General features: G+C 45.8%; 1 protein-coding gene across 17 annotated transcripts in view; it reads right to left on the bottom strand.

Moving 5' to 3' along the window:
- Positions 1 to 14,441, bottom strand: part of LOC106746299 (guanine nucleotide-releasing factor 2) — a 79,319-nt gene that overhangs the window by 15,512 nt on the left and 49,366 nt on the right. The window lies entirely within an intron of this gene.

The following is a 14,441-nucleotide window of genomic DNA, read 5'->3' on the forward strand; positions in this document are numbered from 1 at the left end:
ACATCGAACTTCAAGCCGCGCGGCGCCGCCAGTGTAACGTCAACCCGGCGCACACGTGCGCGCCGGTTGCATATCGCCAGGCGTCTCGCCTTTTTCTAGCGGCGGGTAGAGACGGCTAATGCCAGCCGCGTGCACTTGAATTAAAACGAAAACGGCGGCGGGAGCCACCGGTGCGCTGGACGTGTAATGTGTCTGCGGTGTTATAGCCGGATGTAAGTACCAGGGAAACGTTTCCCCCGCGAGCCGGACTTGCACTCGGCAGGAGAGAGAAAGAATGAGAGAGTGGGATAACCGGTCGCCTCGCCCTTTTTCCCCCCGGTCGTCCGTTGCGCGGTGAATCGACAATCGATGAGGACTTCCCCTCCTTCTCCGACTCAATAAATAAAAATAAAAAATTCTAATTTAAACCGGAGTTACAGGACATTAAATGCAAAGGCACCGAATTAATTTGTACACCTAATATTTTGACGTTGAAAACAGCGGAAACGGGAATTCAAAGCATCATCATGGTTGAAGTAAAAGTAAATTGAAAGTGGACCATCGTCGGAACTGAACCTATTTTGCTGTCTTAGCTATTACTGTGTTGCAGAATTACAGATTTAATATATAACCATACACGCACATACACATATAATGATTGCGTTTTAAAATTTAATTCACAAACCAATACCAAGCCAGTCGAGCTTCGACAAGCTTGCCCAGCGATATAGGAAGCATTGATATCGCCATCTCGAGAGGCGGACGAGAGGTGAAGCGAGAGAGAGAGAGAGAGAGAGAGAGAGAGAGAGAGAGAGAGAGAGAGAGAGAGANTGAGAGAAAATATCGGTTTACTAAATAATTTATCATGGCAATATTTTTCTCGGCTATCATCGTGCGCGATGCATCGTGATACACCGCGGCGGCGGCCGCACAGGCCATTTCGACTGGCGCCAAAAGTAATGGAAGCGATAAAGATCGTCAGAATGAACTTCGTGAATTTATTACGCCGCATAAATTTCCCCGGGAAAACTTCAGTGTATTTCTCTCGCGCGAGTAACGCCGCTTTTGTAGGCGAAGTTGTGTTGTCGGGAGGTCGGTGAGTGCGTTTAGACGGGGGTTTATGGACCGTCGTGAGCTTGCAACAGATTTCAACGGGCCGAATATATTAAAAATGCGCCGCACTAACGGCGCGGCGTTGTGCAAAAAAAAACTGTGCTACCAAGTAGGGCGTAAACTTCGGGAGCACATCTCTGTGATGTGAAGTAAAATCGTTTGAGAACGAGAGCGCTGTCCGCCAAATTTCCCGCAGCGAAATTCGCTCAAAGCGACGGCGAAATTACGACCACTCGTAATCGCAAGAACGAATGTTTCACTTAAACTCTAGAATGGATTCTTAATCTGTGCACAGAGATGGTATTACACGAGTTGCATTTTCAGGCTCATCCTGCGGAAAATGTTGCAATCCACCTTTTACTGTCGACTATATTTACACGCGGAGAACACCGCGATTCTCAGCTACGAAAAAAATCCCAACTCGAAATAATTTCTCTTCATTCTGATCTCTCAGTTGTTCTGCATTACAGTGGATGTCACAGCGGATATTATGGCATTTTAGAAACCCCGAATTAATATAACAAATATTTTAGGTACAATCACACTTCAGTATTTTACATTCATATTCAGACGAAAAATAGTCGAATTTAAATAAAAAAAAAAAAATTAACAATTAAGTGTAAATGAATATTGAGAAAAAAATATGGGTGTCTGTAATTATAATTATAGTTATTCTCTGGGACAATGTCTCTCTTTTTATATTTTAACCGCAAAAATAATAGTAGCGACATGTACGTAATGTAAATGATAGTGGCGACATGTAAGATTATTATCACTGGCACTATGATAACGCTTACTTAGAAAAATGATTTTCTCCGCTGGTGGTGAAAATGGAAAGAGGATATTGTTGTCCCCGAAAAATAACTGTATTTTTCTCTCAAGCGTATTTCTCCGCGTTTGATCAGCGCGAAGACACGATCGTTTAATCACGCTACTGCATCGCGCGATCCGTCTGGGGGAAAGAGAGAGAGAGAGAGAGAGAGAGAGATCAGCCGCTGCTGGCGCGTACGCAGGTAAATCAAGTTCTATTCACGATCCCGGGGCCCGAAATCTCAATCAGACGTGATTTGCGCCAAAGGCACAAGGTTTGACAAGCCGATAGAGATAATGGAGATGAGAACACAGAGACAAGAGAAGAGGCGAGGGAGGAGAGAAGCGCACGCACAGACGGGAGAGATGCAAATTGCCGTGATTGACTGTATTCACGAACCGCGTTCGACTCCCACACGTCCATCCATGGGAATGCGCGTACACGGGAAACGCGCGATACAATGGACGCGCGCGTGCGGCGGTTATTTACAAACCGCGAGGATTATTTTGATCGCACGGAGCCTTCAGTCGCGCCAAGTGCCTGTATACGTCCGATTATGCAAAACCCATCGCTCGCTCACTCAATGAGAGACGAATAGCGACGGGATCGTCCTACCTCCCTCCCGTCTCTGGTTTCGTTTGTCGCCCGGACGGAGAACAGAGAACACGCGCACACACGCACACTCGCGTGCGCAATCTATCCGCCGGTGTGTGTTTCCGATCGATCACGCCGGAATTCGCTCCGTGTGTTGTGAAAATAAAAGAAAAATGTTTTAGCATGATGTTACACGTAATGTTCTTAAGTTTTGGAAAAAAAAGAAAAACACTGTTCCTTTCTCAAATTTTCCACGGATTTCATCGGTTTACACTGTTTACACTGTTCCTAATGAAAATTTCCATTTTTCCTCATCGAAGGTGAATAACGCGAAAGATCGTTATTTAAAATGACTTTTTAATTCTCAATATAACACATTATAATGGCTTTTCAATGATCAACATAACATATTTTTGTAGTCTCGAGTTAAAGAGAGAGAGAGAGAGAGAGAGAGAGAGAGAGAGAGTAAAATTCTATTGAAATAATAATAGTTGAAATTGACGGAAGAAAATAATTCTTTTTATCCACTTAATCACCCATATTTCAGCTCGCGAGAAACCCGGTTTTTTCGACCGCCTATATCTCAGAAATCACCGAAGCCTCAACATTTTCATTACGAAAAGATTTGTCATAAAAAATAGTGTAGTGTGTATATAATGAATACGAATGAGCGTTATGTATATAATGAATAAAATACAGAGTTGGCATTCTGTACATCCATTGTAAAATATTTCGAGATAATTACACAGAGCTCCATGCTTGCGATTAAGTGGCATAAATCACTAACAAACTTCCGAGATCTGAATTTAATTCGATACAGAATCATACGCCGGAATATTCAGCAATGCTCCGTAATTACGATTCCGGTAAATAAATCTATTAAAACGCGAGACCTTACACTCGTGCGTACGACGGAATAATTAATTTCACGCGGTAATAGGCGGCCCAACATTGATTACTCGATTATGTTGTTTCGTATATTTTGCGAGGCCCCACCACGTGGCACAGCGAGAGCGTTGTTTTACCTGACAGTTCGCCGACGATTTCTGTCGAATCGCGATGAGTACGCGCAGCACAGCAACGAAACACAGGCGCGATCCGCGAAACGGTGAGTGTCAAATGTATTTAGAATGTGATGCGTGCGCGCACTCGGTGAAATTTTATAACAATGAGATGATCGCGATTCCCGAGCGCCAGCTATTCGCTGGTACAAACTGGTTGCGCTGTTAATGCGCATTAGCCACACGTCAGCGACGACGTTAGTAGCGCACCGACGAAATATTCACACGGGCAATGCATATATTGTTGGCAATACGTTCATCGAGCCGATCGCGAATGTTATCGCGAGTATCGCGAGCGGATGACGTTTTCCGAATCTTCTCTCTGAATCGCTCGGGACAAAGTCTCATTCGAAACAAGTAAACATCCATTCGAAGTGAAGATAATCTCGCCCGGAATCAGAAGAGTGAATGTTTCGCTCAAATCGTAGAGTGAATTTTTCATCCATACGAGTGAATATTTTTTTTACTTAATCGATTAAAGAGTATTTATTCTCTATAGTGATTCAGGGCGAAGAATTCACTCTATACCAGCGAAAAATCGCCTTGAATTTGAGCGATTCGTCTAGTTTTTCATTTTATAGATAACTGGTTTAAATTTCAACTGACGATAATGCAACAATCGTGCCTTTCTATTCATTTAATCGTTAAACCAGCTTTGTAGTAGTTCAAAGTTTAATAATTAATCATGAATATCAAAACATAATTTTTCGTTATCATCGGGTTAAGTCTAAACCACAAGCTGGAAGATAAAAGAACGGGCAGCTAGAAAATAAAAAAGAAACAAACCCGAGAGAGATTATTCATGCTTGAGAAATAATGCGTGGACGTTTCCGGCCGAGAGGAAAGAAGCTCCCCGGGAGGAAAATCGACGCTCGATGCGTTGAATTAATTTTTCCCCTTCATCCTCAAGGAGAACTCGACACGAACGCACGACCGGTCGCCGTCAAATTGCCACGGTCATCCGCCGACGGCCCCAAACAGCCCCACGGTACGGTTACGTAACACACGGGGGTGGCCTCGCATGTCTTTCGGCTCTCGGAGCGCCAGCAGCCCTTATCGATCACCGCGCGCGGCCTGCAAATCCGAGGCGAGACGCGCTTAAGCGAAACGCCCACGCGTTCACGCACGACTACGGAAAACGCGGAAAGCCCCGAAATGCGATCGGCCGATCGTGATTAGAATTGCGAACAGGTGCATTCTGTCTCCGCCGCAGTACAGCGGCGGCGGCGGACCGCGTGCCCACCAGGCTTTACAGTGATGCATGAGCGGTATCGATGGCGGGGATGCTCCACATGTACACGAACTCGTCCCCCCCTCCACACACACATACATGCATATACATAGATTCGGGTATTATGCAACGCGCGATTGTGCGCGCGTCGTTGCAACATAGCGTGGAGTCTCTCTCTCTCTCTCTCTCTCCCTCTCTCTCGCAGGCGGTGATGAATGGTTTGGTGCTGGCGGCACGATTAAAGGGACATACGCGGAAAGTTATCGCGAGCGACTATTCTCGGGCTCACTGCACGGCCGCGATAACGCCGCCGAGGAGGAGCCGTCGTCGTAATATCGTTCGCGGGCGCAATATTCGCGCCACGTGCGCCACGTGGAAACACGTAGTCCGCTAATGAAAACTTGGCCTCGATAGCGTTGATGGGACCCGGTGTTGTTAATTACGCGGCCCCGACGTGGCAGTGTCGCGACAGCGGCACGGCGTCATCGTTGATAATCCGCCGTCGAGCCCATTTTTCACGGGTGTAATGAATACTTAATTCGATCGCTCGCGCGCGATCTACTTCTCGTAAAAATGACGGGGGAGGGGGCGAGCGGGGGCGAAAGCTTTCCGGGGGAAGGACGCGATCGAATAATCGTCGGGATTAGACGCGTCGCTCTCTTACCCGCGGAATTATTATCAAATGCATTAAACGTGCCAGTCCTGATGAATTATTAGCGCGGCGCCCGTGAAACGTATTCGTTACACACACACACAGCGCGTGTACATGCACGCGTGCGATGCTAATCCCTCGGATTTATCGCGGCTGTAAATCTAAATGACTCTCTCGGTAATCTCTCGCAGATAACACACGAATTTACAGACGGTCCCGAGATCGAGGTCGGGGGTCTTGAGATACGAAGGATCCGAACAGGATACACGTTTTTCCGAGACCGCGCGTCGGCGATTGCTTATCCCTTTCATTCACTCCTTTCCTCAGGCTTTCGGCAATCCTCAGATCCTACGTGATAACGAGATCCCGGTCGACCGTGTGAGATATGTGTAAACATACCAACATAGCCGTACATGTATACATATCCGAATATGTTATTAGTATTAGTTATTCAGTGTATAAATATATTATTAGTATCCAGTGTATACTCATTAGTATACAGTATATCTCATTAGTAAACACCGGATAAATATTTTTAATATTTCAAAGAATTTTGCAAATATTATTATTTTAACTCGTTAGACATTTCTTTTCTCAATGTACGTGATAAAAAATTGTTGTGTTATTTTAACAAGTTAAGTATGTTAATTTAACATATTTGCGTACTTTTTAACATATCCCCCGTGTCAAAGTAACAAAAAATGTCTTACCGTGTAGACACGCATGTCCGGCAATCCGGTACTTTTCGTTCGAATTCTACAACTAACGACTCAGTCGAAGTAACGGCTGAATCAACGACGACGACGTTTCGGCGGAAACGAGAAGCATGTTGTTGCAAAATTCTCGCCTCGTATCGCCGCTGATGAAGATCTCTCTTGTCGCGCAATCAACGAGAGAGAGAGAGAGCGAGAACGAGCGCGTGTGGTCACAACATCGGTCGTGTAATTCGACACGTTCTGCGGAAGAGGCTCCGCCCGGGACTCGAATTAATTAACAATTACGAGGGTGAATGATGTTCGTGCAAACGATAATAGCGTCGAGAGATTCGCGTCGGCAGTAAGTGTTCGTATGGTTCCGCCGTCGGCGGCGGTTCCCACTCGTTCGGGATTTACGTTCGTCGAACGGCATCGTTCGCGTACGCTAGCGTACGATCGGTAAACAACACGGAAACTCGGTATAATTGTTTTATGGTAATCTCACGGATTTACATACCAACTCCCGCGCTCTCACGTCGTTCTTCTCGTCCGCGGCGAATCGCCGCAGTCGAGCGACGACGCGGGCAGAGAGAGAGAGAGAGAGAGAGAGATTTTAATGTCCACGGCTTAAAGTCCGTCATCGCGATCGTGTTACAATGTCCGGGAACGCAAAGTACGAATTGTTTTTTCTCCCTCTCTCTTTGTTCTCGACGATGCATATTAAAAGCGAAAGAGTTTTCGTCGATGTTTGTGCGAGGCGTTTGCGCGCCGCAGCTCCATCTCAGTTGTTGAATTAACGAACAATTGTAAATTTTAATTAACTGTCACGAATCGGAATTCGATGTGAAAATAAGACGATACTTTTGGTTTGAATTATTAAGTCGCGCGGTCGTGTAAATTAATAAATAAAGCGAGGAGAAAGCTCGAAACAGAGTAGAACGGGGCGCGCGACGCGCGGAAAGAATCTCATTTGATTTCGTAAGAACACACGTTTGAATTCGAATACGCGATTATTTGCCAGGGGCTGTCGCAGAACCTGCGATTTTAATTTTACTGAGAACAAAAGCTCTCGATAAAAACTGTCCCGAGTTCTGGGACCCACCCTGTACGGTTCGGGGGAGGTAGAATCGCGCATAATTTCTCACGTTTCTGATGTCAACAAAGCCGGGATCGGATGATGCAGCACGATCGCGTAACCCCCGTCGTTCGTACCGTGAAAATGTCAAGTTCTTTCGAACGTCTTTCGCTGGCGTGGTTGCGCGGAAAAGAATTCAAATTCGGGAGGGGTTCGTTCAGACGGGCGTAAGCCCGATGAAATACGGGCACGGTAGCCGAATTTACCGGCGTATTGTGGCATTTCCGTGATGGAGTGCCGTTGGCGGAATAAAAAATCGCAGACTGCCGGATTAACGGCCGATTTCTGGCGTCTCCCGAGGGATAGGCGAGGTTCTCTCACCTTCCCCCCTCCCTCCTGCCCGACCTTCCCGACTTCGCGTGCACAGACGTGCTCTTACCTTCAGGAAGAAACGAAGAGGAGCCACGACGGAGCTTTCAGCCGGATCCGTTGATTACGCGCAAACGGTTCGTTAAAGCTTTTAATGATTCGTTCGTGGGAACGGCGCGGATGAGCGACGTGCAATCAAAGCGGACGAGGGAATTTTTTTGAATTTCACCCTCGATCTCGATGCCCGAACTCCGTCGGGACGCGCAACAGAGGGCCGCCGAAATGTTTGATCTGTCCTTGCGCGAGGGCGGACTTCCGCCATCCGGAATAACGAGAAAAGTTTCCGCCGCCGTGGGAAACGCTCGAAAAGGCCGTCGTCGAAGCGCGCAATCTTTTTCAGATTAATTCGACGGAACGACAGCTCGTTTCGAATTTAATCCAAGTTGAGAGATAAAGACCTTCCGATGCTGTTTCTATGATGCTGGTTCGAGTTACACTCGAGATTTCTTCGAACGAAATTCCATTGGAGAAGCGCAGTGACACGCGCCGGGGCACTCGAACTTCGCTCTTATACAGAGTGAATTCTCCGCTTTGAATCGATCGGATAATACAGCGGATTAAGGTGAGGCCAGACATCAACTCTCGTGATTCCGAGCGGTGTAACATTTCCATTTTCATTATAGAAACGAACGTACGCAAGTGGAACAGCGAGATAAAGCGTGTAAAACTCGCATTTACATCGCGAGAAACAAAAAATTATCTGCGGTTTCCCATTCGTGACGTCAATGCGGCGGTGATTACTGACCGACCGATCCGAACTTGTAATATACAGAAATGTGAGATCACTGGAATACCGTTGTGTCACCTCTGACAATGTAAACGATTTGTAACGGCGCGCGATCGGGGAGCGGTGGGACCGTGTAATTCGACGAGAACCGGAGAAACTGACGGCGGAACATTAAAAGTCGGCGACGAAAGTAATTCCCGGCGCGAGCGATTAAGAAAGCGTCGAACACAATGAATGATTGCTGGCGTAATAAGAGGCGAAAATCCCGGCGGCGGAGAAAATTGATATTGCGCGGCGGTCAAGAGAGAAGAAAATTGATATTAACCGTCCTGGGAGTGCTCCGACATTAAAGGATTTTCGGTGGACGGACAGACAGATACACGCGACGCGTTCATTCACGCAATCACACACACACACACCGGCACGCAGCCCCTTCGCTCGAGTAAAGCTAATAATTGCCACCGAAAATTGATTATCTCGCGAGTTCGTTAACGGGGACGACGGCAACCGGCGGACTAATGGATTCTAGATTATTGACGGACGGAGTATAATCGGGAGTGGATTACGGCAAGGCAAGACCGCGAAAAATCCCCAGGGTGGAGAGATGGTGAACCTGGGGAAACATTGCAGCTCGCGGACTACGGCGACACTCGGAGCCGAGAGTCGAAATTCTCATGCCGCACATTGAGCGAAAAATATTTTACAGCAAAAATATTTGCAACTATAATACTACAGCTATCGTGGTGAAAGAATTACAGCCAGGGAAAATATTTTTAACTACAACTAGTAGATATTATTATATCAGTGATAATAACTTGACACGCACATTTCTACTAATATTTTGATGGTTGAAATCAAAAAAAGGATGTAACTAAACGGAAATTGAAGACTTCATCGTGGTCAATGCGGAAGTGAATCATACCCATTGGGACAGAACCTATTTCGCTATCTTAACTCTGCTACCGTGTTGTGAAATTAAAAATGTGACATGGGGCGAAATTTCGAGAGGCTCGAGAAGAGAGAGGGACGCGGTTTAATCCCGAAAAATACGCGAATGTTAAGTGAATAATGCCTCGGGCGATACGAGGAGCGATACAAAGAGGACGGTACGCACACATCCGTCAGTTTTCGACGGTATCAAAGCGTTCGAATGACCGACGGGGGGACGGGAGGAGAGGGGGATCGCGTTCTCTCTCGAAAGTGGGCTCGAAATACAATTGTAACGTCCGCGATCGGATGTTACGTTACGCGGAAAATATCACGGTGTATGCAAAACGTGACCGTTAATCGATAGTACGCTAATAACGCCGGCCGACAGTTCGAAATACAATGCGATGATAATGCGTGATGCTGCGTGATGTGGTGATGATGCGTGACAGTTCCGTCGATCGGCACGACGACGAGAGTGACGGAACGACGCAGCTGTGATTAAGAAGAAGGGAGGAATATAATTCTCGCGCGAGGATGACGACGATCGTGTACAGCCGAGCGACCACGCGTGTCACACACACCGCAGTTATCGCGGTTTGCGGTTATCGGTTGCGCGCACTTAATGCGATTTTACGGTGAGTCGCACATAACACCTACACTACATATTTTCCGGATGTCCGGGCGAACCGAATAAATCATGTTCATCCTAATCCAACCGAAATGGCCCGGTAATTGTTGGCGAAACTCGGACCGCTACCGTTACGATAATAACAGACATTCCGCAGGATTCACGACACGCGGCATAGACGCGGGCAAAAATATGGACACGCTGATATCGTTAATGCAGACATATGACACACTCGGAGAGTGCAAATTTATAATCGAATGCCGGGAAAAATTCGCCTCCGCTTCGGCGCGTGTACGTTCGGTCGGTGGCGGGAAAGTAGCGTTTCCTTTCCTTTCCTTTTTTTCTCTCTCGACGAACTTTGCAATATATCCGTGTCCAATGGGAGAATTTATTTTCCGGTAACTCTCGGAAGATAAATTTTCCTATTGGACGTCGGGACGCGTTTGAGAGCTCACCGAGATAAAAGTACCGTAATGGTACCACCGTTGGCTACATGTTATATACCTTTTTTAATACACAGAGTGTCATAGGATTCGCGAAAATTACTTTCGCCGAGAGGATCTCGTGAAAAGCGATATCGCCCGTCGGCGGGATTAACGTTCCGCGACTGTTATATTCCGACGGTAAATATCGGCGACGGGGTCCGAAAGAAAGATTCGACCTGTCGGACTCGGCGCTCGTCCGTTTTTCGAGAGACCGAGCGCGTTCCGGTCCGTGTATCGCGGTGCAACAACCTCCCGGTTATTTCGGGGTGAGTCGTGTGTCATGGAACGCGCGCCCGTGCGAACTCGCAACCGCGACCGGCCACGGGGACACGCGCGCGCGTGTCCCGGAAAATTAATTTGCCCGGGGCGAGCGCGTGTTTTAATCGCTCGGACGCGGAATCTGACTTTGTATACGCGCGCGATCGCTCGCGAAACGTGCGACCGGCTCGGCCGCGTCGAATGCTCGTCGACCTGCTCCGGGATCAGTGAAACGTGAAAAAAAGCGCCATTCTCTCGCGCCGTATCTTTGCACTTCTGACGAGGGGACAAGCGGAGCAACGGGGGGTGAAAACGCGACAGGCTCGACGACGCGATCGCGAGATATACGGAAAATATTCTCTTCCACGCGCGTGAAGAAAAATTGACCGAAAAGAAGCCGAGATATGACTTCGCGATAACGGCGAATTTCTGCGAAAAATCTTTGTAATTATATTTATTTTGTTATTTTATGATATTTCTTATATTGTTATTACGTAGACGCTACTGCGAGAAATATCTGTTGGAGTCAAATTAGATTCCAGCTCTTATTGTACGACGGTCGCATTGTTCAAAATAATATAACGATATTTACATTGCAACACGCGGGAATTATCAGATAAGTCCACCGCTTAAAAGCAACAACGTGACCGTCGAAAGTACGGTCGATGAGCTTGAATTTTGATATCTTTTACAGCCGCACACGCGTGCGGTACTTACAGTTGCGCCCGTTAAAACGTAAAACCAGCGTCGAGTAGTTACGTATTCGGGATTATCATACCCGGGCTACTAACAATAAGTACTTGTAGTTGCGTGTGAATCAGGCTTAAAGCCCGGTCCTTGAGACACGGAGAGCAACGATGAGGGATATGAAGGAGCGTACCCCGAGCTTAAAGGGCTTTCGAAATAGCTTAAACGCCGAAAGAGGATTATTCCAAGATGGTGGCTTCGGACAACGAACTAAATTTAGTAAGCGAGGCCGAAACCGGCTACCAAAATACGTTGAAACCCCGCGAAAGGCACGGCCGGAGATGAGGTTTCTCGGTCTGGAAACAATTACGTCACGCGCGTTATCGTCTCGCGTGGGCACAATACAATTTTGCAGAACGAGGAAATGCCATTCGTCATTTTCGTGCCACTTCTGCAATTTTCATTAAATTCGTCTTACCGTATAGCTAGCTAACTATGCGTCCAGCGCGTACAATTCACTCGCAATATTACTCTCAACGTTTTCGAATGCCGGTCGTGACGGATCATCACCGTTACACTGAAAGAAGTTACAGTTATTTTCGGCCTATATATCTTAGTTTTAACTAGGGATGTCCGGTACTGAATCGATTTTTCCCTCGCAAAAGTCGATTCTTTTCTATGCGAATATCCTTAATTTAACCACAAAAATAATTACTTGGATTAAGTGAATATTATTTGAAAGTAGCGCATATTTTTTCAATATAGAAACGAAAGTGAACCTATTTTTAATATCTGTTAGCTCCTGCCTAAGTTGTAGAATAAAAAAAATCTAACACAGGGCCGAAGAAGTTTCGAAAGATTTTCAAAAATAGCAGTGACGATAGGCAAGGTGACCATCACTGACAACGTTTGTTAGAAAAACGGTTCTTCTGATTATAATTCTTTCTGTGATAATTATAGTTACAAGTACCAAATATTTTTTCTCAGTCTACTTACTTAATATATGAATAAATAACCTAAATCCGTTATTTATGCACGCCGAGGATCGTCTATATCAAAATCACGAATTTGTCGCTGTTAAATAAAAAATATCGCTCGATAAAGTAACAATACAATCGTTTGACGGAAAATAAATAATATATACGCCAAAAGAGTAAATTCAATAAAGCGAACGGAATGTGCGTCTCGTCGGAGAGACGCGGAAAACTACCTCTCGTCAAACGAGCTTTTGTGTCTCGCATCGCGCGAGAATTCGCATTCCTCGCGGACGAAGGAACGAAGAGAAAGAAAGAGCACAAGATCGGCACTGCGATTCAGGCGGTGCAAAACGGGCTAAGAAATTTCGCCGACCGCTTTCACGGTTAATTAACATTCGGTGAGTTAACAGCGCGAGAAGATAACGTGGAAACGCGCGCGCAGCCGATCGCCGGAGCTTTCTCGGGGAACGACGCGACCATTTCGTGCATTTCGCTTGCAACGATGCAATTACGGAGCTTTAATGTCCGTGGAATACTGGCGAGCCGTTTCCAACTGGGAATTTCATGGTCCGACGATGATATTAGTGGGCACCGGTCGGTAGCGAGGGGCGCGGTAATGTCGTTTCCTGAATTAAGAGAAGGGGGGAATCGATGTTCGGCCGGTCCTCTTAATGGCCGTCGTACCCTCTTGAACTTGGAAAAAGCTACGGAGATTTAGCGGGCGAACGCCGAAAAATACCGGCCGCCGATTAGAATCACGGCCGCGGCACTCGAACGCTCACCTACAGTCGTACGCGCGAATGGAAGAAAGACTTCCCATTCGGGCTGGGCTGCGTAATTAGATTTAATCTTAATCGCCAGAGGTTTGGCAAAGTGTCGCGATGTATATCCGTATGCGAGAGAAAAAGAAAGAAAACGCGAAGGAAAAGTATATATTTTCTTTCAGTGTAATAATATAATTAACACTTACTTTGATACCCCTAATAATACCTGAAATATCCGCCATGCTGCCAGAAAGAGTTAACGCGCGACTTATTTCGCGGAAATGATTTTTCACGACAAATACTTCGCGTGTGCGAATGAATCGCGTAATTGAGTCGAGACTTATTGAACGAGCAACGTTATGAATTGTGATGTATTGGTCTTTTCCCTTCGCACAGAGAGAGAGAGAGAGAGAGAGAGAGAGAGAGAGAACGATTGAAGAGAACATGCTGTTATTCAAATGAACGAGAGTGCTCTTTACCGCCGCGAGACAAATCCGCGTCCTATTAAAAGCCACTTCGCAAAAGTGCCGTTCGATATCGCACGCGAAATTGTACGCGTAAAATTACAGCAGCAGCCCGACGTACGGTGTGCCGATGTGCGCGTTAATAATCGAATAACTCGATACATATTTATGTAATACAATTACACCGGCTAATTTTCGTTACTGATGATAATATAATACTGATCTGTAATGCGCGCGTTGATTAAGTACGCTAATTATGGGATGGATATTGTGCCAGTTGTGCTTGAAACAAATGTGGCTCATTACTAAACCAAAATGGTGTACAGCAAAAGACGTTAAAATAATGCATGTGACGCGTGAGAGAGAGAGAGAGAGAGAGAGTTCGTGGAAAGTAATCCGCGGATAATACGAATCGATCGACAACAAATCCACTCGGACAAGATTGACACGGGGAGAGTTTCTCTCTCTCTTCGTTATACAGAGTGTCCGATAATTACTGACGCTCGTGCGTGGACAGGTGGAGCGTATTAAAAGCTGAAGAAAAAAATGAAGAGAATCATTTTTCCAGTGTTACCGTAATGATAGAATTACATGCTTATTTGCTACTGAGAAAAAAAAAATATCTAAAAACAAACGAACATTTTTTTGGTGAATCCTCACATGATATTTATTCAAATCTAAATTTACTTTCTTTAAATCGAGTGTTCTTTACTTACACCGAATAAATATTATTCGGTTTAAACAAAGAGAATTTAGATTTGAGTAAATATCGTGTAAGGACTCAGCAAGGAAATATTCATTTTTAGATATTTTTTTCCTCAGTGTATTATTTTTGAAATTAAAACTAGATGTGACTGTAAAAGTGAAAATGACTATAATTT

This window comes from Dinoponera quadriceps, unplaced genomic scaffold (genome assembly GCF_001313825.1).
Source record: "Dinoponera quadriceps isolate SergipeBrazil2010 unplaced genomic scaffold, ASM131382v1 scaffold566, whole genome shotgun sequence".
Classification (NCBI taxonomy): Eukaryota; Metazoa; Arthropoda; class Insecta; order Hymenoptera; family Formicidae; genus Dinoponera; species Dinoponera quadriceps.